The sequence below is a fragment of the Lissotriton helveticus genome, assembly GCF_964261635.1.
Source record: "Lissotriton helveticus chromosome 1_1 unlocalized genomic scaffold, aLisHel1.1 SUPER_1_unloc_25, whole genome shotgun sequence".
Lineage (NCBI taxonomy): Eukaryota > Metazoa > Chordata > Amphibia > Caudata > Salamandridae > Lissotriton > Lissotriton helveticus.
The window spans coordinates 107,969-123,322 of record NW_027611665.1 but is presented as its reverse complement, the minus strand read 5'-3'; the positions used below and the strand labels follow the sequence as shown (position 1 = coordinate 123,322).

Here is a 15,354-nt window from a genome sequence, read left to right as displayed (position 1 = left end):
TGTTGTGGCCAGGGCCTTACTTGGAGTTTTCTCCAGAGTGGGGTTTCCTAAGGAGGTAGTATCTGATAGGGGTGCAAACTTCATGTCAGGATACTTGACAGCTATGTGGAAGGAATGTGGTATCAACTATAAGTTCACCACTCCCTATCATCCACAATGCAATGGGCTTGTTGAGAGATTCAACAAGACCCTAAAGGGCATGATCAAAGGATTACCTGAGAAGCTCAGGCGAAGATGGGATATCCTTCTGCCCTGCCTTCTGTTTGCTTACAGAGAGGTCCCACAAAAAGGTGTTGGCTTCAGCCCCTTTGAATTGTTGTTTGGGCACCCTGTAAGAGGACCCCTATGTCTGGTGAGGGAAGGATGGGAGTTACCTCTCAAAAAGCCCAAGCAAGACATAGTGGACTATGTACTTGGTCTCCGCTCCAGGATGGCTGAGTATATGGAGAAGGCATCCAAAAACCTTGAGGCTAGCCAGGAATTACAGAAAGCCTGGCATGACCAAAAGGCTGTCCTGACTGAGTACCAGCCTGGACAGAAGGTATGGGTGTTGGAGCCAGTGGCCCCAGCAGCACTCCAAGACAAATGGTCTGGACCCCATACAATCCTTGAGAAAAAGGGAGAGGTTACCTACTTGGTGGACCTAGGAACTCCCAGGAGCCCCCACAGGGTGTTCCATGTTAACAGGCTGAAAGCATATGTTGACAGGGCAGACATGGGCTTGCTCATGGCTACAGATGAGGGGCAGGAGGAAGAGAGTGACCCTCTCCCAGACCTGCTGACTCAGAACCCTGAGGATGGCTCAGTTGATGGTGTGGCTTTAGATGACAGCCTCACTGAACATCAGCAACATGACTGTAGACAGGTTTTGCAGTCATATCGACATATGTTCTCCCTGACACCCAGTCAGACTAACTGGTGTACCCATGTGGTGGACACTGGTGATAGTCTTCCTGTAAAGAACACTATTTACAGGCAGCCTGACCATGTCAGAGACTGTATCAAGGCTGAGGTGCAAAAGATGCTGGAGTTAGGTGTCATTGAGCCTTCAGAGAGCCCCTGGGCTAGCCCAGTGGTTCTGGTCCCCAAACCTCACACCAAAGATGGAAAGAGAGAGATGAGGTTCTGTGTGGATTACAGAGGACTCAATGCTGTCACCAGGACAGATGCACACCCAATTCCAAGGGCAGATGAGTTCATAGACAAATTGGCTTCTGCCAAGTATTTGAGCACATTTGACTTGACAGCTGGCTACTGGCAAATCAGGTTAGCTGAGGAGTCTAAAGCCAAGACAGCATTTTCTACCCCCAGTGGGCATTACCAGTTTGTGGTGATGCCCTTTGATTTGAAAAATGCACCGGCCACCTTCCAAAGGTTGGTGAATCAAGTCCTTACTGGGTTGGATGACTTTTGTGCAGCCTATCTGGACGATATTGCTGTCTTTAGCTCCACCTGGGAGGATCACCTGGTCCACCTGAAGGAAGTGCTAGAGGCTCTGCAAAAGGCAGGCCTCACTATCAAGGCAACCAAGTGCCAGATAGGGCAGAGTAAGGTTGTGTACTTGGGCCACCTTGTGGGTGGAGGCCAAGTTCAACCACTGGAGAGTAAGATTCAGACCATAAAGGACTGGACTCCTCCAACTACCCAGACTCAGGTCAGAGCTTTCTTGGGCCTGACTGGGTACTACAGGAAGTTTGTTAAGAACTATGGGTCCATTGTGACTCCTCTTAATGATCTGACATCCAAGAAGATGCCCAAAAAGGTTCAGTGGACAGAATACTGTCAAAAGGCATTTGATGACCTGAAGAAGGCCATGTGCTCTGCACCTATCCTGAAGAGTCCTGACTACTCAAGAGAGTTTATTGTCCAAACAGATGCTTCTGAGTTGGGAGTGGGAGCTGTGCTTTCACAACTTAATGTAGATGGTCAAGACCAGCCCATTGCTTTTATTAGCAGAAGGCTGACCCCCAGAGAGAAACGTTGGTCAGCCATTGAGAGGGAGGCCTTTGCTGTGGTGTGGGCCCTGAAGAAGTTGAGGCCATACTTGTTTGGCACTCACTTCAAGATTCAGACCGACCATAAGCCCCTTAATCAGATGAAGGGTGAAAACCCCAAACTGCTCAGGTGGTCCATTTCCCTACAGGGGATGGACTTTACAGTGGAGCACCGCCCAGGGACTGACCATGGTAATGCAGATGGTCTCTCCAGGTACTTCCACTTAGAACATGAAGACACAACTGGTCAAGGTTAGTCTAATGTCCCTGCGTTGGGGGGGGTTGTGTAGGAGAGTAGGGTCTGCTATCCTATGGTCACCCCAAATTTTTGCTTTTTGCTTCACTGGTTTATGACTTAATGTGGCTGTGGGCCTGCTAATCAGACCCACAGCCTGCTGTTCTCTCTCTAAATTGTTACCCATGTACTTTAGGTGCATAACAACATTGGAACTGGTTCACCTTATTGGCCCCTGTAACAGTGTACCCAGGTACCCAGGGCATAGGTGCTTCCAAGGCCTACCAAGGGCTGCAGCATGTATTGTGCCACCCCTGGCCTGGCCTCCATATTTGACACAACTGGCTGATCACTCAGCTGGGGTAAGTCGGTGTAATCACCCCTTACTTAGGTGTAGTATGCCTATACCTAACCTAAAATGGACACATATGTCCCTATCAGCCGATCCTATGGAAGACCTCAACAATCCTGGAGGCAGAGTGCTTGGGAATATGTGAGATAGTGCTCTGGCATGAGCTGAGCCTGTCTGCAGCTTTTGGAACCATGTCCTTTAGCTGTTTCATGATACTGCCATACCATATACTCTTAAGTGCATTATGAACCTCGCGGTTAAATGCTATCTTTGGTTTGGCTTTATCAAAACATGTCGAGTAAGGTGTCATATGAATTGGAATACTACCCCCTCGCCAGTTCTGGCGACGGGGGTAGCATTCCACCCTTCTAGAGGGACACGACATGTACCTAGCCTGAACCCCGGTTAAAGTTAAACAGAGCCTCAGCATCACAAAATGGATGCTGCCACCACAGACACAAGTCTGACCTCCTGCTGCTGGGAGTCCTTCCAGCGAGGGCAGCTTGGACAAAGGGTTTCCTGCCTGGGGAGGTGCTAGCACCACCCCAGACAGGATTTTGTGTATTGGGTAGGACAGGGCTGAATAGAATCAGACATGCCTGGGGCACACAAGGTGTCCCTGTGCATAGGCCAGTTCAAACCGGTGCTGGGGCTTTCCAGCCCCAGTCCTGGCGCGAAACTGGACAAAGGAAAGGGGGTGTAACCACCCCCCTTCCTGGTTCCACCCAGAGGAGGGACCTAGTAGGTGATCCGGTCCCCCAGATTCGAATAAGAGTGGGAGCTGTGTCCTGAGACTTCAGATCATCCTGAATCAACTTGAAATACAGAAGAAGACTGGACTTCGACATTCTGCTGCACAGAAGAAGGAAGAGAATCTCCCTTGTGGCCAAGGAGTGACCACCCTGTGAATACAGGCACCAACCAGCAACTCGACGTCTGCTTTGCTGCCGCCGGAGCCCGAGCCCAGAGCCTGACAAGACCCAGACTCCCAGACTTCTCACCGCCCGATCCACAGTCCCTGCAAAGAAGGGACCCGTGGAGTCACCGAGAGACGTGGGACCGGACCTCTTGGAAGACCCCCGAAAGGCTGACTGCGCAGCATCAGAGGCACCCTCAACGCTGTGCTTTGGGGTTTTTTAGAAGCCCCAACCTCGAGCAGCCCTTGCACCGAAGATCAGCCCCCCAGCATCTCCACGATCGGCGTGGGGCCCTTTTGCACTGTGCCACTCGACGCGCCATCCCGTCCACTTGCCACGTGGCTAGCGGCCATCTTGGCGATGAAACCTTCAACTTACACTGCGGGTCTGGTTGCTCCAGACTTGCCCTCGCTCCTGTAAAAAGGAGCACCTGCTCTGACCTTGCTGGTCCGAGTAACAAGCCTTTTTCGATTCCTGCGTGGCTTGCATTAGCCAAGGCCTGTTTGCTCCAATCAAGTTACCGACACCGCCAACAGCGAGAAGCCTGCGTGGGACAGCTTGTGACCGACTCCTGGACGTCTTCGACCCCTCGTGTCCACGTGGCTGCAGAGAGAAGCTACACCTCGACGCCTGTTTGCACCCGACATCGCCTGGTTCCACTCTGGTTCCACGGTAGTCACTGGCTAGTGACTTTGAACATTGTCCCCTCTGCTTTCAGGTCTTCACCTCTTCAGATCCACCCATGGATCCACCGGAACTCTTCACATCGAGCCGCCTGCAGCATCTTCAGCTCCAAGCACCATCGACCTGCGTGACGAAACCCGACACTACTTCGACCCTGTGCACCCGCTTCCTGTGGGTGAGGTAACTCAGCAACGCCGGTGTTCCCACACTGGTATACACCTCTAGTGTCTGTGTCTAAAGTTTCATCCTTCTAGGTCACTCGGAAGGTTCCTTAATAACTAACTTTGTAACTTTTACGCACCATTGACATTGCATTGGTAAAGCGTGCACTTTCCGCACTGCACCCGAGTCCCGCGGGCCTTTCCCGACTTCTTCACTGCTAGTCCCGAACAGCTCCAGTGATTCCCCAGGCCCTAGGCCTCTTCACTTTCCCCATAGTGGTTCTTATACCACTATTTTAGTATATGGTTTAGGTGGCCCCTAGGGCTCATCCATAATTGTGCAACTTTTGTGTATTTAAACTGTGTTTTGTTTTAACGCATTTGCTTCTGTGCTCATAAAGAGTATCAGGGTTATTTGTAGAAATAAATCTATATATATTTTCAATATATATCTGTGTGGTGTCCTTTCATTTGGTATTCAAGGGATTGTGTATGGTAAAACAGCTTGCTTCACATGCCTTTACAGAGTTTAGCCTAAGACTGCTTAGTCCATGCTACCCCTAGGATAGCTTGTCTATAAGTTTGACTTTACAACCTGCACCATAAGGGTTGCTTGGCATGGTACAAGGTGATCACTAGAACTAGTGAGCATCATATACCAGGCCAACTTCTCACACTGTTTACCTATTACTTCCCCAAGAAAATCACACACCGAGGTCCAGTAAGAAGCGATCTTCGGACACAACATAAACATGCAGATCATCTGCTGATGGAAGCATACACCTTGGGAAGTTGTAGATATTACCTGTGACCTTTGATAGCTTCGCTGGGGACCAATAAACTCTATGGGTGGAAAACAGATGAATACGTTTAAGCGAGGCGGGTTTTTCCAGAGTCCAGAGACATTTGCTTCAAATATCCATCCCCAAGCTCCTTTGCACATAAATTTGAGATTTCAATCTCGATGTTTTCATCCGCCTCCATCAAGGTCCAATACCAGAATGAGACTTCCTTTTCCCATCGGTCGACTCTCATGACTTGATCGAACTTAGAGTGGTAGAGTGAGGGCGGTAGAGTGGTAGAGTGAGGGCGGTAGAGTGGTAGAGTGAGGGCAGTAGAGTGGTAGAGTGAGGGCGGTAGCGTGAGGGCGGTAGAGTGGTAGAGGGAGGGCGGTAGAGTGAGGGCGGTAGAGTGGTTGAGTGAGGGCGGTAGAGTGGTAGATTGAGGGTGGTAGAGTAGTAGAGAGGGCGGTAGAGTGGTAGAGAGGGCGGTAGAGTGAGGGCAGTAGAGTGAGGGCGGTAGAGTGGTAGGGGGAGGGCGGTAGAGTGAGGGCAGTACAGTGGTAGAGTGAGGGCCGTAGAGTGAGTGTGGTAGAGTGGTAGAGTGAGGGTGTGAGGTCGGTAGAGTGAGGGCGGTAGAGTGAGGGCGGTAGAGTGGTAGAGTGAGGGCGGTAGAGTGGTAGAGTGAGGGCAGTAGAGTGAGGGCGGTAGCGTGAGGGCGGTAGAGTGGTAGAGGGAGGGCGGTAGAGTGAGGGCGGTAGAGTGGTTGAGTGAGGGCGGTAGAGTGGTAGATTGAGGGTGGTAGAGTAGTAGAGAGGGCGGTAGAGTGGTAGAGAGGGCGGTAGAGTGAGGGCAGTAGAGTGAGGGTGGTAGAGTGAGGGCTGTAGAGTGAGGGCGGTAGAGTGGTAGGGGGAGGGCGGTAGAGTGAGGGCAGTACAGTGGTAGAGTGAGGGCCGTAGAGTGAGTGTGGTAGAGTGGTAGAGTGAGGGTGTGAGGTCGGTAGAGTGAGGGCGGTAGAGTGAGGGCGGTAGAGTGGTAGAGTGAGGGCGGTAGAGTGGTAGAGTGAGGGCAGTAGAGTGGTAGAGTGAGGGCGGTAGCGTGAGGGCGGTAGAGTGGTAGAGGGAGGGCGGTAGAGTGAGGGCGGTAGAGTGGTTGAGTGAGGGCGGTAGAGTGGTAGATTGAGGGTGGTAGAGTAGTAGAGAGGGCGGTAGAGTGGTAGAGAGGGCGGTAGAGTGAGGGCAGTAGAGTGAGGGTGGTAGAGTGAGGGCTGTAGAGTGAGGGCGGTAGAGTGGTAGGGGGAGGGCGGTAGAGTGAGGGCAGTACAGTGGTAGAGTGAGGGCCGTAGAGTGAGTGTGGTAGAGTGGTAGAGTGAGGGCGGTAGAGTGGTAGAGTGAGGGCGGTAGAGTGAGGGTGTGAGGTCGGTAGAGTGAGGGCGGTAGAGTGGGGGCGGTAGAGTGGGGGTAGTAGAGTGGTAGAGTGAGCGCTGTAGAGTGAGGGCGGGAGGGCGGTAGAGTGAGGGCAGTAGAGTGGTAGAGTGAGGGCGGTAGAGTGAGTGTGGTAGAGTGGCAGAGTGAGGGCGGTAGAGTGGTAGAGTGAGGGCGGTAGAGTGAGGGCGGTGGAGTTGTAGAGTGAGGGCGAGATGGTGGTAGAGTGAGGGCGGTAGAGTGAGGGCGGTAGCGTGGTAGATTGAGGGTGGTAGAGTAGTAGAGAGGGCGGTAGAGTGGTAGAGAGGGCGGTAGAGTGAGGGCAGTAGAGTGAGGGTGGTAGAGTGAGGGCTGTAGAGTGAGGGCGGTAGAGTGGTAGGGGGAGGGGGAGGGCGGTAGAGTGAGGGCAGTACAGTGGTAGAGTGAGGGCGGTAGAGTGAGTGTGGTAGAGTGAGGGCGGTAGAGTGGTAGAGTGAGGGCGGTAGAGTGAGGGTGTGAGGTCGGTAGAGTGAGGGCGGTAGAGTGGGGGCGGTAGAGTGGGGGTAGTAGAGTGGTAGAGTGAGGGCTGTAGAGTGAGGGCGGTAGAGTGAGGGCAGTAGAGTGGTAGAGTGAGGGCGGTAGAGTGAGTGTGGTAGAGTGGCAGAGTGAGGGCGGTAGAGTGGTAGAGTGAGGGCGGTAGAGTGAGGGTGTGAGGGAGGTAGAGTGAGGGCGGTAGAGTGAGGGCGGTAGAGTTGTAGAGTGAGGGCGAGATGGTGGTAGAGTGAGGGCGGTAGAGTGAGGGCGGTAGCGTGGTAGAGTGGTGAGGGTGTGAGGGTGAGGGAGTGTGTGAGGGTGAGGGGTGTGTGAGGGTGATGGGGTGTGTGAAGGTGATGGGCTGTGTGAAGGTGAGGGTGTGTGTGAGGGTGAGTGGGTGTGAGGGTGAGGGGGGTGAGTGAGGGTGTGGGTGAACAGCCACTATCAGCGGAGCAGAAGGCAAGAAAAACGAGTGCAATCAGGGGAGCAGAAGGCAAGAGAACAGGCACAATCAGGAGAGCAGAAGGCAAGAAAAACGAGTCCAGTCAGGGGAGCCATAGGCAAGAGAACAGGCACAATCAGGGGAGCAGAAGGCAAGAACAACAAGTGTAATCAGGGGAGCAGAAGGCTAGAGAACAGGCACAATCAGGGGAGCAGAAGGCAAGAAAAACGAGTGTAATCAGGGGAGCAGAAGGCAAGAGAACAGGCACAATCAGCGGAGCAGAAGGCAAGAAAAACGAGTGTAATCAGGGGAGCAGAAGGCAAGAGAACAGGCACAATCAGGGGAGCAGAAGGCAAGAAAAACGAGTGCAATCAGGGGAGCCGTAGGCAAGAGAACGGGCACAATCAGGGGAGCAGAAGGCAAGAAAACGAGTGCAATCAGGGGAGCAGAAGGCAAGAGAACGGGCACAATCAGGGGAGCAGAAGGCAAGAAAAACGAGTGCAATCAGGTGAGCAGAAGGCAAGAAGAAGGAGTGCAATCAGGAGTGCAGAGGCAAGAAGAACGAGTGCAATCAGGGGAGCAGAAGGCAAGAGAACGGGCACAATCAGAGGAGCAGAAGGCAAGAAAAACAAGTGCAATCAGGGGAGCAGAAGGCAAGAGAACGGGCACAATCAGGGGAGCAGAAGGCAAGAAAAACTAGTGCAATCAGGGGAGCAGAAGGCAAGAGAACGAGTACAATCAGGGGAGCAGAAGGCAAGAGAACGGGCACAATCAGGGGAGCAGAAGGCAATACAACCTAGTGCAATCATGGGAGCAGAAGGCAAGAAGAAGGAGTGCAATCAGGAGTGCAGAGGCAAGAAGAACGAGTGCAATCAGGGGAGCAGAAGGCAAGAGAACGGGCACAATCAGGGGAGCAGAAGGCAAGAAAAACAAGTGCAATCAGGGGAGCTGAAGGCAAGAGAACGAGTACAATCTGGGGAGCAGAAGGCACGAGAACGGGCACAATCAGGGGAGCAGAAAGCAAGAAAAAGGAGTGCAATCAGGGGAGCAGAAGGCTAGAGAACAGGCACAATCAGGGGAGCAGAAGGCAAGAAAAACGAGTGTAATCAGGGGAGCAGAAGGCAAGAGAACAGGCACAATCAGCGGAGCAGAAGGCAAGAAAAACGAGTGTAATCAGGGGAGCAGAAGGCAAGAGAACAGGCACAATCAGGGGAGCAGAAGGCAAGAAAAACGAGTGCAATCAGGGGAGCCGTAGGCAAGAGAACGGGCACAATCAGGGGAGCAGAAGGCAAGAAAACGAGTGCAATCAGGGGAGCAGAAGGCAAGAGAACGGGCACAATCAGGGGAGCAGAAGGCAAGAAAAACGAGTGCAATCAGGTGAGCAGAAGGCAAGAAGAAGGAGTGCAATCAGGAGTGCAGAGGCAAGAAGAACGAGTGCAATCAGGGGAGCAGAAGGCAAGAGAACGGGCACAATCAGAGGAGCAGAAGGCAAGAAAAACAAGTGCAATCAGGGGAGCAGAAGGCAAGAGAACGGGCACAATCAGGGGAGCAGAAGGCAAGAAAAACTAGTGCAATCAGGGGAGCAGAAGGCAAGAGAACGAGTACAATCAGGGGAGCAGAAGGCAAGAGAACGGGCACAATCAGGGGAGCAGAAGGCAATACAACCTAGTGCAATCATGGGAGCAGAAGGCAAGAAGAAGGAGTGCAATCAGGAGTGCAGAGGCAAGAAGAACGAGTGCAATCAGGGGAGCAGAAGGCAAGAGAACGGGCACAATCAGGGGAGCAGAAGGCAAGAAAAACAAGTGCAATCAGGGGAGCTGAAGGCAAGAGAACGAGTACAATCTGGGGAGCAGAAGGCACGAGAACGGGCACAATCAGGGGAGCAGAAAGCAAGAAAAAGGAGTGCAATCAGGGGAGCAGAAGGCAAGAAGAACGAGTGCAATCAGGGGAGCAGAGGCAAAAAGAACGAATGCAATCAGGGGAGCAGAAGGCAAGAGAACGGGCACAATCAGGGGAGCAGAAGGCAAGAAAAACGAGTGCAATCAGGGGAGCAGGAGGCAAGAGAACGAGTCGATTAGGGGAGCAGAAGGCAAGAGAGCGGGCACAATCAGGAGAGCAGAAGGCAAGAAAAATGAGTGTAATCAGGGGAGAAGAAGGCAAGAGAACGAGCACAATCATGGGGGCAGAGGCAAGAAAAACGAGTACAATCAGGTGAGCAGAAGGCAAGAAAAAGAAACTGTCTCTCACCACTGCGGTTTTGTGTTTTAAACACAACTAGTACATAGATTGCACGACCAGAGTTTTCCTAATGCAGACTGCATAAATGAAACCAGCGGCACCGTTCGCTTTTGTAAAACAAGCTCTTGGCATTGCTGTGGGGGGGGGCGGGAGCGCATTGCTTTGAAGTCTGATGGCGGGGGAGCAGCTTGGGAGGCAGCATTCCATTGCGGTGCGAGGCTGATGGGTTTGACGTGCACGCGCGTCTCACACGACTGGTTCACATGAACTGGACGTAATCTGAGCTTGGTCAAGAGTTTGTTTCGCCTACTATATACTCTCGCTATTAATCCCTGCGGGATATAATAGCGAGACCTAACAATGTACATATGCAAGCATATAAAAACTGTATATAGCGTTTTCCTACTATGCTTTCCCGTATGTGTGTGTCTGTTGGTCTCTGTGTTTCTGTCTCCCATTCCCTGTAGGGAAAGTATGTAGCTCCCCGTTGTAGAAGAGTCGGTCAAGAAGGAGCACACTGCATTGAATAATTTCTTGGTATGCACTTTTTATTAGTATTACAGGAAATCACAATGATTGATTGTCTCTGTTATATTCTTCAGTCCCTTAGGTGAGCCTTGGCCGCCGCCGTCACTAGGACAGAAGGAAAAGACTCAGGTAAGTGTTTTTGCTTTATGGTTTAGTCAAGGGAGGATGTGAGGGATAAATAATAACTATGCATAAATGTGAAGGGAGGGTGTAGAGCACAGCTTTCCAAATTTTTCTTGTTGGTGACACACCCTTTTGTGAAAATATTTTCAGGGACACGGTAACACGAGAAAGCGCAGCGAGCGAGCCCGAACCACCTATGGTGGGTTCGGGCCCCACACATACACATCCCACCCCACACACACACCACCCCACAGACACACCACCCCACACACACACCCCACACCCCCACACACACAACCCCACACACCCAACACCAACCCCACACACACATACCCCCACACACACCCCCACACACACCCCCACACACACACCCCAACCCCCCCCCCCACACACACCCTCCCCCACACACACACCCCACACACACACACCCCACACAGAGAGACTTGAGGGGCACTGTTAAAGGGTACTAGTGAGGGAATCAGTGGCAGAGGTGGCCTCTCCCTCCATCTGTCTCCCTCCATCGGTCTCCCTCCCTCCCTCTCTGTCTCAATCCCTGTCTGTCTCACTCCTTCTCTGTCTCCCTCCATCTCTGTCTTCCTTCCTCTGTCTCACTCCCTCTCCCTCAGACTGTCTCCCTCCCTCTGTCTCCCTCCCTCCCTCCCTGTCTCACTCCCTCCCTGTCTCACTCCCTCCCTGTCTCACTCCCTCTCTGTCTCATTCCCTCTCTGTCTCACTCCCTCTCTGTCTCACTACCTCTCTGTCTCACTCCCTCTCTGTCTCACTCCCTCTCTGTCTCCCTCCCTCTCTGTCTCACTCCCTCTCTGTCTCCCTCCCTCTGTCTCACTCCCTCTCTGTCTCCCTCCCTCTCTCTCTATCTCTCCCTCCCTCTCCCTCTGTCTCTGTCTCTGCCTCTGTCTCACTCTGTCTCTCCCTCCGTCTCCCTCTGTCTCCCCCTGCGTCTCCCTCTGTCTCACTCTCTCTGTTTTACTCTCTGTCTTCCTCCCTGTCTATCTCACTCCCTCCCTCTCTGTCTCACTCTCTCTCTCTCTGTCTCACTCTATCCCTCTCCCCCGACCAACATATTCTGTGGGTTCCATAAGGGTCTGTGACAAAGAGGAAAAAATGTTGCTTTCATTCTTAAATCTTTTTTATATTTTCCTGTATTGGTGGTGCCCAGGTGCCCAGCGCCCCTACCCACTCCCTCCCCCGCACTCCTCCATGCCCAAGGCTCACACGGGCATTCTCCATTGAACTGAATTGTTTATGTTTTTGTTTTCGTAAGGTTACAAGCGTGCAGTATGATGTAAATGTGAAAGCTTCTACAGGGCTTCTTGCCAGCTTTTCTTCCCAATGCACCGCGATCCCGGGGCTGCCCCCAACACCAGGCCAACCCCCTGGACCCAATAACTCACCGTATTCACTCATTGAAGGGCCCTTTGCCAAATGGACTATCCACAAATGAAGACCATTTAACGTGCTAATAAGGCTTTGTTGTTATTCATATAAGAGCCCCTGCAGCGCCACTCTGCCTGTTGCTGGAAGGCCCACGGGGGTGATCTAAACAGCATACTAAAACCGGGACATTTGGATGTTTTACCCGGACGCTGTTGTAAAACCCGGACATTTCTCTACTTTGGAGAAAAGTGTCGGGACACTGGGACACTCTGCCAAAAACGGTGGTCACCCTACTTCAGCACCCCCTCCCCCTGCCCCGTCGTGTGTGGCAGCCCGGGACCGCTCACAGCCGCACCCGAGCACTTCACAGGTCTTTAAGACCTTGTGCATGTTAATAGGGCTTTGTTGTTGCTTCGCCCCTTCTAAGAGCCCCTGCAGCTCGACTCTGCCGATGCGACACACCTGCATATGGGTCGCGCCACATAGTTTGGAAAGCTGTGGTGTAGAAGTTGGAGCAACCAAAAGAAAAAGAGTAGCCGATGATTTCTGCTCTTGTCTCTGTTTCCGTCTCACTTATTTCCTTTTCCCTTGGTCCCTTTCACCCCTCAGCCTTCCCTCCCGTCCCGCTCTTACTCAGCCCCTTTCCAAAAGCCCTGTAGACGCCCACGCACCTGGAAGAGCCACGTCACTCCGGGGCCGTGGCGTGGTGACTCTGCGTCCTTCAGTGAGGTCTGGTCTTCTGCTTCGGCTTTCCCTCCTCTGCCAGGTTCGGGTGTTCTGCCCGCCGACAAGCTGTTACATATACAAGGGGGTCCCAGTACAGATAACAGACAAACAATTGAATACTAAATGAAAATACAACTTGTTTTTACTCACAGTGTGATAACATAGCAAAGGATTGCACAAATTACAAAACCAATAAAGGCATTTCATAATCATCATAGAAAAATGTGTGCCCCAAGGGAAGAGGGGAGAAGGGGAGGCAGTGCAGGGTGAAAGTAAAATATAGCAGATCTTAACTCCTATCTAAAGAGTAAACATTTCTTCATAGTTTATAAAACAGTCCGTAATAGCCCTGGCTTCAAATGTGAGCCAGTTATGAAGAACGACATCAACTGTTCATGACCATTTAGTTAGACAACATGCTCAAAAAGCTCCTGCATGTATCAGGTTAACTGTTAGCGTAAGCCGTTGTTGAGGTGAAAACAAAAGTCGACGTTTTCACCCCAATATGAAGGTAGGCGGCAGTTACAGCCTTAAAGCGCAGACAAGCTGTGACCTCCCCTGGGCTCCGGTTCTCCCTCTCGTAAGGCTGTTAGTCCTTCTCTGTCTTTCCGGTCTTCCCCCGCTGGTTTCTCCGCCTCGCGTTCCCATGCCGCGTGTAGCTGGACTACTGACCAACCTGACACGCTCTCCGCCCCCGCCTTCTTCAAGTGTGTATCCTCTGATGTCCGTCCTCAGCTCCGGCTTAAAAGGGCCGCCTGCAGATTTCCCTCTCTCCACTTCTTGATGACAGCAAAGCGGACAACTGGTAAAAGGGGACTGTGAATATAGGAGGGGTGAAATATATGAAGGGATGGCATGGCACTCCTTATCCTCTATCCCATCGTCTACCACAGGGGCTACCTGACACACCCCACCCCCAGACGTTTCCCGTTCGGGGAAATGAGGGATGCGTGAAAGAAAGTCAGCAACTTGGTATGCAGAGTATAAGAGATGACAATGCTAAAACTAGTGCCCGTCCTGGAATAAAAGAAGTCACACCTAAAAATAGCTTATCCTAAAAACCCACTTTCTAAAAACAAGATACCAATCAAAAGGAGAATCTTAGGAGCTTCAGGTGATGTCCCTAGTGTCTGATTACCGGTGTTTGTTTAGGTTTACAGGAGTCCAGAGGTTACATAGCAAACCTTGTCTATGCATGCCGTGTATTTTTCATTCATTGTTGTAGTATTTATGTAATCCACTCATCGCGTGCCAGAAGGGAGATGTGTGTGGCTAGAGTTTATATAGCGCCAGACTAGATCTGGTCTGTGTCTCCTGCTCCACAGCTTGTACACGTAAAAGTGCATCAATGTCTCCTTCCCTTGGAAGCAAATCCACTTGTATTCCAGTTTAAGCATATTTATTCTCATAGAATCACTTTCAAAATCCACTGTTCCGCAAGTAAATTCAAATTCAGTCTGCCCCAATTCATTTTGGGGGTTCTCCCTTCATCAGGGGGCGCATGTGAGGAATCTATGTTGTGTGCGGAAAATAGTGACATAAGAATTAACTTGCAATGCAATCTAATCCTACAGATACATAAATTAATAGTTTACTACTTGTCCTTGTAGAGCCTAACCGCATGTCTGCGTTTGTGTTATACCAGGGTCTTCACCTTTTCGATAGTGAGAGCTACTTCTGATCAAGGAGAATCATCCTGATCTACTGCCTTTATCACTTGGCTTTGCTAAGGGTAGATAAATGCTGTAGGCGTGGGAGTAGGGACGACCGTGACACCAGGTGTAGGATTCAAAGAGGGTTTTATTTGAATGGTTCTCAGAGGTTTAGACATAAACGTCCTTCGGTTTCCCAAGGTCAGTCTTTCTCTGGCAAAAGTACTTTGGTCCGTGTTGAAGATCTTCTCCCGTCTCTCCCTAGGGCTTGGTGGGTCTTTACTCCGGATACTGTCGGCTCCGCGACATGGAAGAGACCAAACAAAGAGGGAGGCCGTTAGTGTCAAGTCCTCTATGGGAGGTGCACCAGGGGACCCGGGGGATGTGAGGGTGAACACCGTGACGCTTGCTCTCTCTATGTACAGTGCTCCGTGAACTAAGGAAAAGGAGGGGTTGAAGTAAGGAACCGGGAAGGGAAAGGTATTGGAATGGTAGGGAAACCAGAGGGAAGGGACGAACTGGGATATATACACTTTTTACACTCAAGCGTTTCTGCTCCCCACCCAGGCTGCCCAACGCCGCCGTACCTGTGACAGCCACACTCCTCCCTCGGGAGTGTGGCACGGCGGTTCACGGGGTCGTTGGCCTCCGGGCTTTCCTCTGGTCTCGATCCCTCCTTCTTCTCCACGCTGTTCCTTCGGGTCCTCTCCTCCGCTCTCCTCCGTACCGCTCACTTCCGCCTTCTCCTCCGGGGTGATTACACACCCTGTGTACAGTACTTCCTGTCTTTTAGACAATCCGGTCGCTCTGACGTCCTTCGGGGCCGGACCTTCCTCCTCAGACGTGAACGCCCAATTAAAGGAGCCGCCATCCTCTTCCTCGTCGTCCGGTCCGGTCAGACCGTCCTTCCACTCGTCAGTCTGTGAAGAAGGCAGAGACGTCAGGTCAGCAGGGCAGGGATTCCACCACTCACGAAGGCTACGCCCCCCTACCTCGTTACAAATGCCAAGTAACTTAATTGCACTCCTAGAGCGCCCAGTCCCGCTGCAGTGAGCACATAGCATTTGTAGCCTGGGTTAGGAAAGGTTTACCTGTAGGGCCCCTAAGCCTTTGTAGCACTGTTAGGTTTGCCTGCGGGACCCCAAGCATTTATAATACTGGTAGGAACGGTGTATGTGTGGGATCCCCAGG

At 51.8% G+C, this 15,354-nt stretch overlaps 1 protein-coding gene across 2 annotated transcripts in view; it reads left to right on the top strand.

Annotated features, from left to right (window-relative positions):
• LOC144805787 (uncharacterized) overlaps window positions 1-15,354 on the top strand; it is a 118,404-nt gene that overhangs the window by 22,144 nt on the left and 80,906 nt on the right. For both annotated transcript variants that reach the window (XM_078672273.1, XM_078672272.1), the window contains one exon: window positions 10,342-10,396. The gene's annotated coding sequence lies outside the window, so the exon portion shown is untranslated. The remainder of the gene's footprint in view (window positions 1-10,341; window positions 10,397-15,354) is intronic.